The 16,889-nt window shown below is 36.9% G+C and overlaps 1 protein-coding gene across 1 annotated transcript in view; it reads right to left on the minus strand.

The window, feature by feature from the left end:
- The window catches only part of GULP1 (GULP PTB domain containing engulfment adaptor 1), a 213,210-nt gene that overhangs the window by 105,551 nt on the left and 90,770 nt on the right, over nt 1–16,889 (minus strand). The window lies entirely within an intron of this gene.

Consider the following 16,889-nt stretch of genomic DNA (forward strand, 5'->3'; position numbering starts at 1 on the left):
TATGACCTGTATCACATCTTTGCTATACAATTTATTTCAGTCTTATTACCTTTCCAAAAATAACTCATTGATTATAAAGTCTGATTTACTACTTTAATGAGCTGGTGCCGTATTAATACACAAACACACAATATTATCTGCCAAATTGAGTTCATTTCTTAAATGATTTAGCTTTTGTTTCCTAGTTCCATTTCTAAACCTCTTTTTTAAAGAATCAAATTTATTGGCATGTTTCCCCTGGCAAGGTTTAAGCATATTTAGTCTCACTCATTTTTTGCCTTAAGTTCCTGCAGCATATTTTTGAGTCTGAATATTTGCAAGTGGAAATAACTTCATTTCTGGTAAGACTTGCTTTGTATTTATTCCGTCATTTAGGCAAATGTTTGTGTGAGCAATCCGGCAGCAATACCATTCCAATGAGCAATAAAAACAGACGCATATCCAAGTAAGTAGTGTGGCAGTCCTTGGAAATGAATGTCAAACCTGAGGGAGCTAGAGATCTAGTTTTAATTATTTTGGATTATAACTGTGGATCAACTAATGGCTGATCAAGCCCCTTCATTGCTTGCTTTGCTGCCCAAGGTACCTTTTCTTATCTCAACCTGCAGTGTGTGGGGAAGGGTGATTTATGCTTCTCTGTAACTAAATCTCCTAGGAAGTAATTCGCCACTGCTGCTATGCCTATCACCATCAGTGAGTAATTCCGGCACAGAGAAAATCTGTCTGGAGACAAGGCAGGAAGTGAAGAGGATTGTGAAACTCTATTCAACGTATTGTACTACTTCATAATGGAGAGTCTTGGATTGGTCATGTTATTAAAATATGCAAAGACTCAGGGAATTATTATCTCATTAATGGGTTGTATTCTAAAATATTCCATCTGTAAATTGGTTGTTTGAAACTGTGGGAGCTTTTTCCATAGTAACAGCATTGTATCAAATGTTTGTTAACTCTAGGTATGCATGAAAGAGTGAAAAGTGGAGAACTAAAAATTAAAAAAATTAGTGAGCACAAATTATGTGCCAGGTACTGTACAGATATTATCTTTTTTAATCTGTTAAAAAGGTTTATAAGGAATCCTCTCCATTCCATAGATGTGAAAACTGAGTCAAACACTAGGCTTGCTATTAAGTTGTAGAGTTGGCCTTTCTTGACATTCTAATAAAGTCTTCACAGTTCCAAAACTGTTACTATTGTGCTAACAGCACAATAGTCCTTGTTGCTGTTGTTGTGTGCCACGGATTCTGACTCATAGAGACTCTGTAGGACAGAGGAGAACGGCCCCATAGGATTGCCAAAGCTGTAATCTTTATGGAAGCAGATTGCCACATCTTTCTCCTGTGAAGTAGTTAGCGGGTTCGAACCACTGACATTTGTTTAGCAGCCAAGCACTTAACTCCTGCACCACCAGCGATCTTTAAAATAATCCTTACTCACCATACATATTATTTTGGTTAAGGGAGTTTATATTTTAAAGAATATAAGGTCTCTTTTCTACTCATTTCCCCCCTACGCAGCTTTCACAGTAGAGCGAGGGACTTCATTTTTTTATTCCAAGGCATTAGAGATGTTTGTTGAGGCCTAAATTAGAATGGAGCTGGTAAGGAGAGGAGGGTTGCGGATTTCTGAGGGCCCAAAAACAGGCATATGGAGCTAAGGGTCTAGGAACTCTGATCTGGCTTGAGTTTTCTCTTTGCATTTCCTTGGATGAACCCAGCAACTGGCTAATTTTCTACAGTAACCATTGAAATGTAGTCATCTGGCATAGTGTTAGGAACAGTGATATAAAGGCCAACAAGAAAAAAAAAAGTTGAACAAGATATGGCACTACCTTCAAGGATCTTACAGTCTAACAAAAGTGTACTGACAAGTAAAAAAGAAGCTACAGTAGAACATTTTAAGAACTACGTCAGACTTCTTAAGCATGTCATATCATAAAAACCTTTAAGTCAGAGACCTACTTCGGGGGAGAGTGACATCAAGTAAGACTTCCTGAAGGAAGTAAGAGCTAAGCTCAACCTATACGACACTGAGACTTAAAAAGGAAGTATAAGCAAGCAAATATTTGCATAAGTCCAGGTAAATGCACAGTCCCTGAAGTAAGAAAGAAGAAAAGAGCACACTCTACAGCATCAATATAAGAGATGAGGCTGGAGAGGTGAACAAGACAAACTGAAAACCATGTTAAAGACTGTAGAATAGATTAGGAGAAATTCAAAGCTACATAAGGATTTTTAAATGGAGAAATGAATTGATTGCATTGTAATTTAAAGCAAGTCCCTATTGGAACAGGGTAAGGGGTGAGAAGAAGATACTACTGAGGTGGGAAGCCTATTGCAATGATCTGAGAGAGAGAGAAAGAAAGAATTGAGGCTTAAACCAGTGCCACTCCAGGTATAGTCATCCAGCTGAGCTTGTTCATGAACTGTTTATTACAGTGCACAATAACTATAAACATTGAGGGTCGGTATTTATAAATTTAATAGAAATTTGACAAATATATCTGTTGAATGCAATACTGTGTTTTTTTTAAAAAATAACATTCTATGATAAATTAAGAAGAAGAAGAAAAAAAAAACTATTCTTTCATCACAGACAGTTCAAGAGCCTCTGGCCTACACACCATGTGATGGTGGTAGCTCTGTGGAGAAGTAGACAGATTCAAGAAATTTTTAGAGAAATGGTAAGTTTTAACATTTAATGAGATGTGGATAGTAAGGGAGGGGAACACTGTGGCTAAAGCTGACACCTATGGTAGAGAGTTTTTTTTAAAAATAATATTTGTAGCTATAGCATCCATTCTCCCAACTCTCAGTAACTGGCCTATTTTCGTTAGGGATCTACCCTTCCCTGACAACCAGCCCACACAGCCGAGGAGTGCACCGTGCTACATAGGCTAAGTCCGTGAATTTGTCTTCCTTCCACAGATTGGTCTGGAAACAGCACATGATCTATGTCTAACTCATGAGAGCTAAAAAACAGAGCTAGTGAGGCTCAATTCAGGAAAGGTTTGAGTTTAGAGAAGGAGGTCTGGGCATTGTGATGACATAAACCTGAAGCTAATAAGAGCCATCAAGTACAGTCTGAGATCTGAGGCAACTCAATAAAACTGAGTAAAGGACTTATCCTGATGACATCAGTTGAGCCCTGAATCAAGTGACTCAAGTGACAGCCCTCCCTGTGAGGTTTTCTTTTATGTAAACCAATGAATTCACTTTTTTGCTTAATCTAGAATGAGTCAGGAGTTTTATCACTTGAAACTGAAGAGTCCAAAGCAGCACCACTGATGAGATGGAGAGCACCAGATGGGGACCAGATACTGCAGAATGTCCTGAGTCTTATGTTCAAGATCTTTAAGGTGTGGAATGTTCAATGGAGAGAAGATGGGTAGCTCTAGAGTTAAGAAGTGAGATCTAGGCAGGAGAGTCATTAAGAAATGGACGGATTAAGTTATAGGTGTGAATGGGATTGCCCAAGAGGAATACTAAAAAAAAAAAATTAAGCAGTCCAAGGATACAGCTCAGAGCAATAGTAATGCTTAGGAGAAAATTTTAGGTAGAGAAACCACAAAAGCAACTGAAAAGATTCAACAGAGAGGCAGGAAGAAAACAAGAAGAGTAGACACTTGAAAGCCAAGAATTTCTACCTTTTTCAGATCTACTGCCAAATTGCAGCTTCTCTCCTATTTTTCTATTATTGAAACGTGTGCAAAATTTTTGACTTATTCTAAGGCCTGGTTCTGCTAGCAACCTAGAGGCATATGAAGAAGATAACAGTTACTCTTTAACTATCTCTCTAACTCCAACGTCTGTTTTATCCCCAGACTCTACAAATACAACTTGGGTGCACAATTACTGTATAGACAGCAAGATTGTATGTAGTATGAATTTTCTTTTAGAGAACTATATGCCCATATTCAGAGAATCTATGGTTCACTCCATTATCTGTGTCTGACCACATTTCTGAGGGACAAAGATGGAGGCATGGGAATTGGGGTGTGTCTCTGAGAACCAGAAATCTGAATTGAAGTTAGAGTAGTGTAGTTATGACAAGGGTGGCAGGAGTAAAAAAATTCACTCTCCACTTCATCATATCAATAGGCTAAAATCTGGCACTAGGGACTGTCTTTGAGGAGAGATGCAACAGATACTGAAACCCTTGGGAAGCGGGAGCTAGAAGTGGACAAATGGAGCAGGGAAGATAGTTACTTTCATGTTGCTGTTCTTAAAGCTCTTTAATTAATTATGAGCAGCGGTTTCATGTGTTTGTTAAATATTCTTAGTGGCTACATAGCAGGTGCACAATAAATAGAAAACCTAAGTTCGCTAGATGAGGTTTAAAATAAGTTAGGTTAACTAGACATTGTTCTTTAGAAAAGATGAGGCAGAATTAAAGCAGGATGACAAAATCCCCTCCCCATAAATGAAAATAATGGGCTAAAATGGTGAAATGAAAAACTAAAGGGAAGGAGAAAAGAAGTGGAAAGAAAGGAAAGAAGGCAGGCAGAGGGAGAGAGAAAGCAAGCATGACAAAATTTTAACCAGCAACAACTAAATTGAGAATGCAACAAAAGGAAACAAAACAAAACAAGATTCAGTAAAAGTCTGACACAATGAAGAGGGAGTTGAATTTGCAGGTATAAAGGGCACAGGGTAGAGCAGAAAAATTGAACTAGGACAGTCAATAATAAAACGTACGCATTATGTTATTAAAACTTAAGAATCAAGAAAGAAGTCCTCAGTCATCCAGATAGAAAAAGTAAGTCACCTACGAGTTGATCAGGGTAGATTTTCTCCACAGGAGAGGGAGAGAAGACTGTGCAATCATGGTTAATGTTCTGAGAGACAGAAAGCAGTCCAAATAGGAAGATGACAGGCAGATATTCTCAATTGAGAACTATCCAATGAAAGAGCACAGTTGGTGAGTCCTTTTTTGGGAAATCTCATTGAAGAGGAAAACCTAAATTAAATAAGGATCTCAAGAAAAGAGAAAAAAAAAATGAAGTGTTGATGAGATGACTGTATTTCAATATATATAATTAAGATTAAACTACTAGGAGAAATATGGTTTCAGAACAAAATGTAAATATTGCAAATCCTGGCAAGTAAAACTGAAGCAGGCAAAAAAAAAAAAAAAAAACCTTGAGGATTGGAGTATGTTGGAGGGAGGAAACGTTAAGTAGGCTATTCACTCCATCATTCATATGTGCACGCTGTCAAAAACTGCAATGTGCTGTTAAGGAAAAACATAAGAATGCCAACCACTCAAGGGCTTTCATAATCATCTTCCTCTAACCCGAGAACAGTATTTTAGGAGTTAATATCTCTTTTGGCAAAGAGATACGTATCTGAAATTTAGTAACATTCTTTTTTTTTCTTCTGTTAAATTCAAGAATTCAATGCTTTTTATTTTAAAATAGAGTGCAAGTTATAATTTCCTTCTTAAAAATTTAATTCTTCCTAACAGCCTATCTATTCATTCATCTCCAGCCTCGCTCTACTTAATTTTTATAGTTCAATGTTACAATGTTTAATGTGGCTATTAATAGTCCCAACCCATTGGGTTTTTGTGAGAATTAAATGAGATAATAGACTTAAAGTGTTTAGAAAGTTACTAGCATAGAGTCGTCCACATAATGGTGCATGTTATCTTTTATCTCTATCTATCCCTGCGTTTGTATTTGTGCAAAGAGAGATGCTTGGAATACTGTTAACCAGCAGTTACCATTGATTATTTCTGCCTGGTAGAGTTTTGAGTGATTTATGGATTTCCACACTTTGGTGCTTTCTTGTACTGCTTAAATTTTAATAATTACCATATGTCATATGTATGGAATAAAAATTACTATTCTTAGGAAATATAACACATCACAGAACTCATAATGTGAACAATTGCTTCTTTGATACTCTATTCTGTGTTCTTTATACTTTGAGCTACATCTTTTCTCAGAATATGGTTGCATAAAGTACATCAGATCTTTAACTCCCTAGTGACCTTTCTTTTTTCTGCTTTTGTATCACGACTGTGCAAGATGCAGACAGAAAAGGTGCTCTGATACCATCTGATATAAAGACTGACACTGGATTCTACTTTTGCATTTTTAGATATTGACTCTAAAGATTCAGAAAAAGGAACTGTTTAGTTCCAGCAGGACGAAAAGGTAGATGATAAACACTTTCCTGAAAACTGAAGAAATGGGTACACGACAGGACACTATTCTTAAATGTAAAAATATGCATAACTACTCTGGAGATGAAGTGTCTCATATTATATTATAAGAATATTACAGGAAAGGAAAGACAAAATGTTTGTATTTTTATTTTAAATATCCATATACACACATGTATGTCTACATATGTATATTTAAAATCATATTAAAAAATATATATTTCCTATGGAATAAAAGATTATTTCCTCTAACGCATGTCTCTTAAAATACAAGAACACAATGAGTTGGGATCTTGATTAGTTCTCAGAAGAGATTTGTGTGTTTGGTGTGAACTGGCCACCTTCCTTACCTCACCACCACCCAAATCAAATGACACAGAACACTTGAAGCACCCTTCCTTCACCTAACATCTTCTAATCAATATTTGGAATGCAACTATATAATCCATTGATAGCTGCTGTTTCTATGCACAAATCTAAATCATTTCCCAAACCTTGGTGCTTCCTGGGTTCCATTTCACCTCTTCTAAGGATCCCTTGGGGCCCTGGTGGCACAGTGGTTAAGAGCTCAGGCTACTAACCAAAAGGTCAGCAGTTCAAATCTACCAGCCGCTTCTTGGAAACCTTGTCGGGTAGTTCTACTCTGTCCTATAGGGTTGCTATGAGTTAGAATCGACTCGATGGCAAGGGATTTGGTTTGGTTTTTTTGGTAATGATCCCTTCCTCTTCATTACTATTTCTCATTTCTTATAGGTTCTTTAAAAAAAAAAGTGCTCACTAATTTTCTTATATTTAACATGTCCTTATTTTAGTCATTCATAAAAACTCCTACTAAAATGATCTGATCTTGATAAAAACATCAAATTTTAATTACCTTTTTCAAGCATGTTTTTCCCCTGAACTAAAATATCCCTTACAATATTCCTCCTATCTGCTCAGGAGTCCCTGGGTGGTATAACAGTTAACATGCTTGGCTGCTAACAGAAAGATTGGAGGTCTTTGTCCACCCAGAGGTGCCTTGAAAGAAAAGCCTGGAGATCTACTTCCAAAATATCAGCCATTAAACACCCTATGAAGCACAGTTCTACTCTGACACACATGGGGTTCCCATTAGCTGGAGTTGACTTAATGGCCATTGGTTATCATGTCTGCTCAGATTCTTAATTTAACATTCCAGGCTTCAGAATGTTTCTGCTTAAGCCCCTTTGAGACCAAATAGAACCTTTCTTTTTTTCACAAATGTTCTTTAGCTATGAACAAGCTTTCTTGTTATTTCACACAGTGCCAAACACATTTGTGTAGAAATATGAAATGAATGATAAAAGCATCCAACATTTAGAAAATTTCCACTTATAACTAGGTTCTTTCAAGTTGGAGGAAGCATTTAAGGACATAAATAACACCAAGACATTTTTATCCAGGGATTATACTAATACAAATATAATTAATCTAAGCAGCATAAGAGATATAAAACACTTTATAAAAGCCTGAAGTTTGTGGCCCGTGTGGCAGTGAGACAACGATACTATATTTCATCTGCTTAGTGAACATCTCTGCAAAATCCCTGAGTGGTTTTAAATGATCCACAGAACATCTATTAACAGACAGGACAGCGCAATTTCCATACACAGAGTAATTTCACATGTAGCGTATCCTACTTAGAGCAGACATGCATATCTATCTACTTCACCTTTGTGTTTATTCATCTGCTGGCTACATTAATCTTTTTAAGTCTGAGAATAGCAGGTTGCAGTGGAGAGAAAAATGGATATTAAACAGTGAACTTGATTCTAAAACTAATTTTGCTACTATCTTGCAGTGTAAATCTTGAGCAAATCACTTAAACTCTCTGGCCCTCAACTTACTTTATCAAGAAAATGTTGGAGTTGTAGTAAATGATTCCTGGAGTCCTTCTTCAACTCTAAAAGTCTTTGAATCTTTGACCCACATTAAGTCTTTACAGAAAAAAAAAAAAAAGATATTTTAGTTCATAGTGAAATGTTATAAGGAATAATTAATATTTTAGTTTCTTTATAATATATTATTAGGACATTCTCATGTGTAATGTTTTTACAATTATGATGGCCTCCAAAGTAATGTTCAATAACATATTTAAGTTACCTGAGAAAATTTAGGATTAAAACAACACAAAACAAAAAAAGCTAAGTAACCTCTGTAAAATTGGCGTGTTTATCAAAAATTAAATTGGCTTTGTAAATTCATTTAAAGAACTAAGAAATCACATAAAGCCAACGGTTTAATTTCATTTCTCTTTTTCCATTTATTCTTGTATTTTATAAACACATGAAAAAAAAACCCAAACCCATTGCCCTCGAGTCGATCCCGACTCATAGTGACCCTATAGGACAGAGTAGAACTGCCCTGTACTTTCCAAGAAGCGCCTGGCGGATTCAACTGCCAACCTCTTAGTTAACATCTATAGCAATTAACCACTATGCCACCAGGGTTTCCTACAAACACATATCAACTACAAATCACAACTGACCAAACTTCCCGTTATTACTATGCTCTTATTGTTTTCACATTGCTTAGCATGAAAAATGCTTATAGTTTCCCATTGTATAGAACACACTGAAAAGGTAACATTTTACAGCTTTCTAATTTCCTTTTAAATATGTGCCAGTATGGCTTTAGCATACAAAGGGACATTTCTAAGTGGTTGCAGATGTGGAATTAGCATTATTACATTAAAAAAAAAACAAAACAAAAGTCATTGCTGTCAAGTTAATTCCGACTCATAGAGACCCTATAGACCAGAGTAGAACTGCCCTACAGGGTTTACAAGCAGCGGTCCGGCTTGTAATTGCCGACCTTTTGGTTAACAGGCGAGTTCTTAGCCACTAAGCCACGAGGGCTCCTATTATTATATATATGGGGATTTTTTGAAATGGGAAGAAATGACACTTAAGATTCAGTTTATATGATGCTCAACCACAACAAGTTTGGTTTTTTTTTTTGTTGTTGTTGTTATCTATTTAAAATGTTTGGACTGAATATAAGTTGTGCATATTAGAATTATTAAAGACTAGTTCTAAAGCCTAAAAAACTTTTTTTACAGGCTCTATATAAAATTGATTTTTTAAAATGATCCCTATGCTTTGAGATTGACTAAAAGCTCATTTGTGAACAAACGAAATGGATTATACGGAATGAAGTTGAGCTCTTTATGTGTTTTAAATCCTCTCTGGTATCGGCAATCAGCAAAATTGGCAAACATTTATGTTTGCTGTTATTGCAAACCTGCTATAAAGAATCTTATGAAGCTGTTATTCTAAACCATTTTGAATGTTTTAATAATGCATCTCATCAATTACAGAGGTTCAAATTTGTCCAATTTTCCACAGGGTTAAATTTGAATATTTTTTTTCTTTCCTAATTTCCTCTTTTGGAGCTGTAATAGATACTTTTGATCTCAAAAACCAAATTTTCTTAAATTAAGTAATAAACCAATATTAACATTTTGTTGAATAGTAATTTATCATACATTTATGAAAAAATAATTGAAGAAACATTATTAATATAACTAAGTTATATTAAAACCTTTCTTTAACAGGACTCATTAGGCTGTATAATGTAATTTTCTCTCTTCATTAACTTCTTTTTTTACACTTTCTTTTATTTTTTGTTGTTGAGAATATATGCAATAGAACATACAAAAATTCAGTAATCCCTACATGTACAATTCAGTGACATTGATTATATTCTTCAAGTTGCGCAACCATTCTCACACTCCTTTTCTTCTTTTCCACATTGTTCCTCCCCCATTGACATAAACTCACTGCCCCCCTAAATTTCACATCTAATCTTTCAAATTGCTGTTGCCAATTTAATACCATATAAATAGTTTTTAAAAGAGCACGGGCTCAGCAACATGGACTTCCGCCCGGCAAGACTGACTTGGCAATAGCCACTGCTGAGTGCCCAATCTGCCAGTAACAGAGACCAACACTGAGTCCCCAATATAGCACCATTCCTCGAGGTGACCAGCCAGCAACTTGATGGCAAGTAGATTACATTGGACCACTTCCATCATGAAAAAGACAGCATTTTGTTCTTACTGGAATAGACAATTACTCTGGATATGCATTTGTCTTCCCTGCATGCAATGCTTCTGCCAAAACTACCATCCATGGACTTACAGAATGTCTCATCCACCATCATGGTATCCCATACAGCATTGTCTCTGATCAAGGGACACACTTCACAGCAAATGAAGTGCAACAGTGGGCCCATGCTCATGAAATTCACCAGACTTACCGTGTTCCCCATCATCCTGAAGCAGCTGCCTTGATAGAATGATGGAATGGCCTCTGACACAATTTAAGTGCCAGCTAGGTGGCAATACCTTACAGGGTTAGGGTAACGTTCTCCAGGAGGCTCTATATGCTCTAAACCAGGGTTGAATATTTGGTGCTATTTTTCCTATAGCCAGGAATCATAGGTCCAGGAATCAAGGGGTGGAAATGGGAGTGGCACCACTCACTATTACTCCCAGTGACCCACTCACAAGATTTTTGCTTCCTGTTCCCATGATCTTATGCTCTGCAGGTCTAGAGCTCTTAATTCCAAAGGGAAGCATGCTTCCACCTGGAGACACATCACTGGTTCCACTGAACTGGAAGCTAAGAATGGCACCCGGCCATTTTGGGCTCCTTATCTCTCTGGATCAACAGGCAAAGAAGGGAATTACCATACTGGCTGGTATGATTGATCCTGATTACCAAGAGGAAATCAAAGTGATATTACATGATGGAGGTAAAGAAGAGAGTGTCTGGAATGTAAGAGATCCCTTAGGGCATCTCTTAGTACTACCATGCCTTGTGATTAAAGTCAATGGAAAACTATAGCAACCCAATTCCGACATGACTGCTAATGGCCCAGACCCTTCAGAAATGAAGGTTTGAGTCACCACACCAGACAAAGGACCCCCACCAGCTGGGGTGCTTGCTGAGGGCAAAGGGGAATACGGAATGGATGATGGAAGAAGGTAGCTCTAAATACCAGTTAACGACCACGTGACCAGTTGCAGAAATGAGGATTGTAATTGTTATGAGTATTTCTGCTTTGTATGTGTGCATCAAATATTTTTGTTTTCGTCACTTATAAAATATAAGATGTAAGTAGGGCTAGTGCATTTTCAGTTGTATGTGTGTTCATTGTATTATGTTAGGTGCAAGTATGACTTTATAATGTCTTTATTCAGAGATTATGTATGGTTTAAAGAGATGTGTATAGGTACCAAGTTGACAAGAGGTGGACTGTGATGGTTAAGAGTGTGTGTCAACTTGACTGGGCCATGATGCCCAGTGTTTTGGCAGTCATATAATGTGATCACTTTCCTGCATGATGGGATCTGCTGTGAGTAGCCAATCAGTTGAAACAGAGTTTCCTTGGACATGTGGCCTGCACTGAATATAAGTGGCCATTCTGGCAAGGCTCTGAGGCTTTTTACTTGTGCTGGATCCTGCAGCTGGCTCCTGTTTATCCAAACTCTGCTTCTTGGGACTTGAGTTAGCAGCTTACCTGCAGTCTTACCTGCCAATCTTGGGATTCATCGATTTTTGAAGACTGTGGGCAAGAACTCTGCTCTTTGACCTGCCAATCTTGAGTTCAGCAGTCCCTGTGGCTATGTGAATCAGGAGAAGCTTCCCTCTCTCCTGACCACAGACTTGGGATGTTCCAGTCTCTACAACCGTGTATGCCATTTCCTTGATATAAATTTCTCTCTCTATGTATATACTTATATGCTTTACTGGTTTTGCTTCTCTAGAGAACCCAGCCTAAGACACTACACTATGCATGCGAAAGCTGGACAATGAATAAAGAATACTGAAGAAGAATTGATGCCTTTGAATTATGGTGTTGGCAAAGAATACTGAATATACCATGGACTGCCAGAACAAACAAATCCGTCTTGGGAGAAGTAGAGACAGAATGCTCCTTTGAAGCTATAATGGCAAGACTTCATCTCACATATTTTCGACATGTTATAAGGAGGGACCAGTGCCTGGAGAAGGACATCATACTTGGTAAAGTAGAGGATCAGTGAAAAAGAGGAAGAACCTTGGTGAGATGAACTGACACAGTGGCTGCAACAATGGGCTCAAGTATACCAAAAATTCTGAGGATGGTGCAGGACCAGGCAATGTTTACTTCTGTTGTACATAGGGTCACTATGAGTCAGAACCAACTAACTCCATGGCACCAACATGCTAAATATAGTAGACTTATAATCCCCACAGTCACGTAACCTAATTCCTTGCAATAAATATCTTTTTTTTATTAAAATAAAATATACATAAAATATTATATAGGAGTCCTGGTGTCACTAATGTTTAAGTGCTCAGTTGCTAACCAGATGGTTGGGGTGTTGAAGTCATGCAGTGGCTCTATGAGAGAAAGACCTGGGAATCTACTTTTGTAAAAACTGTAGATTAGAAAACTCCATGTGGCAGCTCTACTCTATATATGAAGTTTCCATTAGTCGAAAATGGACTCAACAACACCAAACAGCAACAACTATATGTGTGTGTGTGTGTGTGTGTATATATATATATATATATATATATATATATATATCTCAAACCAAAACCAAACCCATTGCCTTCAAGTCAATTCCAACTCATAGCAACCCTACAGGACAGAGTAGTACTGCCACATAGAGTTTCCAAGGAGCAGTTGGTGGATTTGAACTGCCGACCTTTTGGTTAGGAGCCAAACTCTTAACCACTATACCACCAGGGTTTCCTATATATATATATATATCTGTATATATATATCTGTATATGTATATATATGTCTCCATTCTGCTTGTTAGTTTTCTCTGGAGTAACCCTGACTGATATAGTACTTTAGCATCACTAGTACCTTGCACTGCAGACCAACTCTTGTCATATCCAGTTTGTGTCTTATACTTTACTGACTGAGCACTTACTCTCCTGAAGCAGTCACTTCACTCTCGTTTTGACCTTTGGAAATTCTGCCTTCCCCTCACTTTCATGAAATGGGAGTGGCTCACCATTTTCTGAATTTCTGCAGCTCCCTGCGCCCTTTGAATGGCCCTGAGGAGATCTGCATTTTAGTAACATTTCTATGACTTTTCCCTAATGACAATAAGCTCCATGAGAAAATGAAGCATGACTTATGTAGCTCCAAATCTCCAGCAATATTAAGTGAAGTCTCAACAGAGTGCTTTTGTAAAATAGCCATTTACTATTTACTGAATTAATAATCAAGTGACGTTATATACAGAAAAAGAAGCAAATCCTTGAAGTTAGATAGGCCCCAGTGTTTTAACCTGGCTCTGTTTTACTAGATTTGTGACAGTAGGCAAATTACTTAAGTCTTTCAGCCTTAGTGTTCCAACCTGTAAAATGGCAATAACATTAATACTGATAGTACTGGGTCTTGGCAAAGACTTAGTACTGGGTCTTGGCAAAGACTATGAGATAATGTAGAAACACACCAGCACAGTACCTGACATATATTGAGGTTCAAGGAAATGTAACTATTTTGTATTTGCCTTGGTAATGTTATTATACATTAAACCATCAAATACATATATAACACCTACTATGAGACAAATTATGAATAACATCGTGAAGAACAGGAATTGCAGAACACTGAATTGTGCTCATGAGGAACCTGTACATAGATCAAGAGGCAGTTGTTTGGACAGAACAAGGGGATGCTGCGTGGTTTAAAGTCAGGAAAGGTGTGCGCCAGGGTTGTATCCTTTCACCATACCTATTCAATCTGTATGCTAAGCAAATAACTCAAGAAGCTGAGCTATACAAAGAAGAATGACTATACAAAGAAGAACGACTATACAAAGAAGAACGGGGCATCAGGATTGGAGGAAGACTCATCAACATATGCACTACGCAGATGACACAACCTTGCTTCCTGAGAGTGAAGACTTGAAGCATTTACTGATGAAGATCAAAGACCATAGCCTTCAGTATAGATTACACCCCAATATAAAGAAAACAAAAATCCTCACAATTGGACCAACAAGCAACATCATGATAAATGGAGAAAAGATTGAAGTTGTCAAGGATTTCATTTTACTTGGATCCACAATCAATATCCATGGAAGCAGCAGTCAAGAAATCAAAAGATGCATTGCATTGGACAAATCTGCTGCAAAGGAACTCTTTAAAGGGTTCAAAAGCAAAGATGTCATCTTGAGGACTAAGGTGCCCCTACCCAAGCCATGGTATTTTCAATCATATCACATGCATGTGAAAGCTGGACAATGAGTAAGGAAGATCGAAGAAGAACTGATGCCTTTGAATTGTGGCGATGGTGAAGAATATTGAATATGCCACGGGCTGCCAAAAGAACAAACAAATCTATCTTGGATGAACTATAATCAGAATGCTCCTCAGAAGCAAGGATGGGGAGACTGCATCTTACATATTTTGGACATGTTGTCAGGAGGGATCACTCTCTAAAGAAGGACATCATGTTTGGCAAAATACAGTGTCAGCAAAAAAGAGGAAGATCCTCAATGAGATGGATTGACACAGTGGTTACAACAGTGACACCCCAAGCATAACAAAGATTGTGAGGATGGTGCAGGACCAGGCAGTGTTTCCTTCTGTAGTACATAGGGTCACTATGAGTCAGAACTGACTCAATGGCACCTAAGAACAACAACAACATGAGATGGGCCCTTTGGTAAGTCCTATGAAAATAAAAAAGTAACAATTTGTAACATTTATTGAGTAGTTATTTCATTTCAGACATACTTGTAATCACTTCATCTATCACTTTTGCGTAACAACTCTATCGGGAAAGCATTATTATTATCTCAATTAACAGATAAAAAATCTTGGACAAGGTAAGGCTAAGTAATTTGCCCAAAGACACATAGCTAGTAAGTAGTGGAGTCAGGATATGAGTCAAGGCAATTTAGTTCTAGAGTCTGTATTTCTTTCTACCGTGCCAAGCTAATTCCTGCACACATGGGCTTAGTTCTCAAGTGGCATATAGCCTAATTAAAGACGCAGAAAATCTTCAGACATATCCGTCCTTAAAGGTGAATTTAAAAAGTGACACAAAGAAAGGAATTTAGAAAAAAAGCATCATCGTTCAAATAGTTTTAACACTACCTGGTACACGCATGATATATATTATCACTGAGGAAGCCGTATTGGACTGGACAAAATGTATCTGCCTTTCTATATTTCACTGACCCAAGTCTGGGATGATACTTCTGTACACCCTACATCATATCGGTTTTCTTAAGGTTGATATTCAACTGTGAATTAGCACTGACAATTTTTCCAGGTAGATAAACAGACCTCCATTGTCACCTTAACCCATCTAGTTAAAGGTAGTTCTAATTATAATATAATCTTTTAAACCTTTATAAACCAGTTTCTTAATACTAGTTATTTCAGTCACATATAAGAATAAGTAATACTCAGTAGTTTCACTTTAAATATATAGTTATAAAATAAAGAAAAATATCAAAAACTTAGCATGCATTTTAAAATAATAGTAGCTTTCTACATTAAAATTCCTTTTTCATATAGATTATCAATGGTTAATATTAAGAATATCTTTGGAAGAGATGAGTAATATTAACTCAATTTTCTTATTCAGTTAGCTAAAATAAGTTAAATCATGCAAATACAATTGCCATGATACAAAATCATGACAATTCTCAAGTTAACTTCCCAGGGATATTCATAAACCTTCTGGTGGTACAGGTATATTAGCTTTATACTTCAAACATCTTAGAGCATCTTATTTGATGCAAAATAAGCAAAAAAAAAAAAAAAAAACAAACATAGATGCCACGCTCTACAAATCTCACTACTGAGCACTAGCTCTGGGATAACTTCTAGGTGGCCTTTTAAACGCTTCTTCCTGCTGATTCAGACTTAGACCAGCATTCCTAGAGGTTCTCTATCAAACACAATTGGTTTTCTGCTCAATAAACATTCTTTTATTTCTCCTAAATTCATCTCTCATGCTTGATCATTATATCCCAAAGCAAAGTTTACTAATCCATTGGCCTTTAAATTCTCTTATAAAAATCATTTTATTATTTTCTGTTTGTCCTCATGCTGTCTCCAAAGTTCAGTCTCTTAAGTTTGACTTACTGTCATATGCCAACCCAATTATTTAATTCACTTCTATCTCTTACAAATATAGAAATAGATTTCTCTGAAAATTATTTTGTGTTTGGTGCTCACTAACTACAAAATAACAACTTTCCTTTTAAAGCCCTTTTTAAAATTGTACTCATTCATTTTGTTCAGTTTTCCAAACAAAAAAATCAAATCTTTGATGAAAAAAGAGTACAGATTAATGCTTCTATTTCTCCATTAAAATGCAGCAACCAGAACAAAGGAATCACTAAAATATGTTTTTGTTATTGTTAGGCACCATCAAGTCAGTTCCAACTCACAGTGACCCTATGTGCCATCTTCTCAATCGTTGCTATGTTTGAGCTCACTGTTGGAGGCACTGTGTCCTACTCACCTTATTGAGGGTGTTCCTCTTTTTTGCTGACCCCGTACCAAGCATGATGTCCTTCTACAGGGACTGGTCCCTCCTGATAACATGTCCAAAGTACACGAGACAAAGTCTTGCCATTCTCGCTTCAAAGGAGCATTCTTGCTGCACTTTTTCCAAGAGGGATTTGTTCATCCTTCTGGCAGTCCATGGTACATTCAGTATTCTTC

Source organism: Loxodonta africana, chromosome 6 (assembly GCF_030014295.1).
Source record: "Loxodonta africana isolate mLoxAfr1 chromosome 6, mLoxAfr1.hap2, whole genome shotgun sequence".
Taxonomy (NCBI): Eukaryota; Metazoa; Chordata; class Mammalia; order Proboscidea; family Elephantidae; genus Loxodonta; species Loxodonta africana.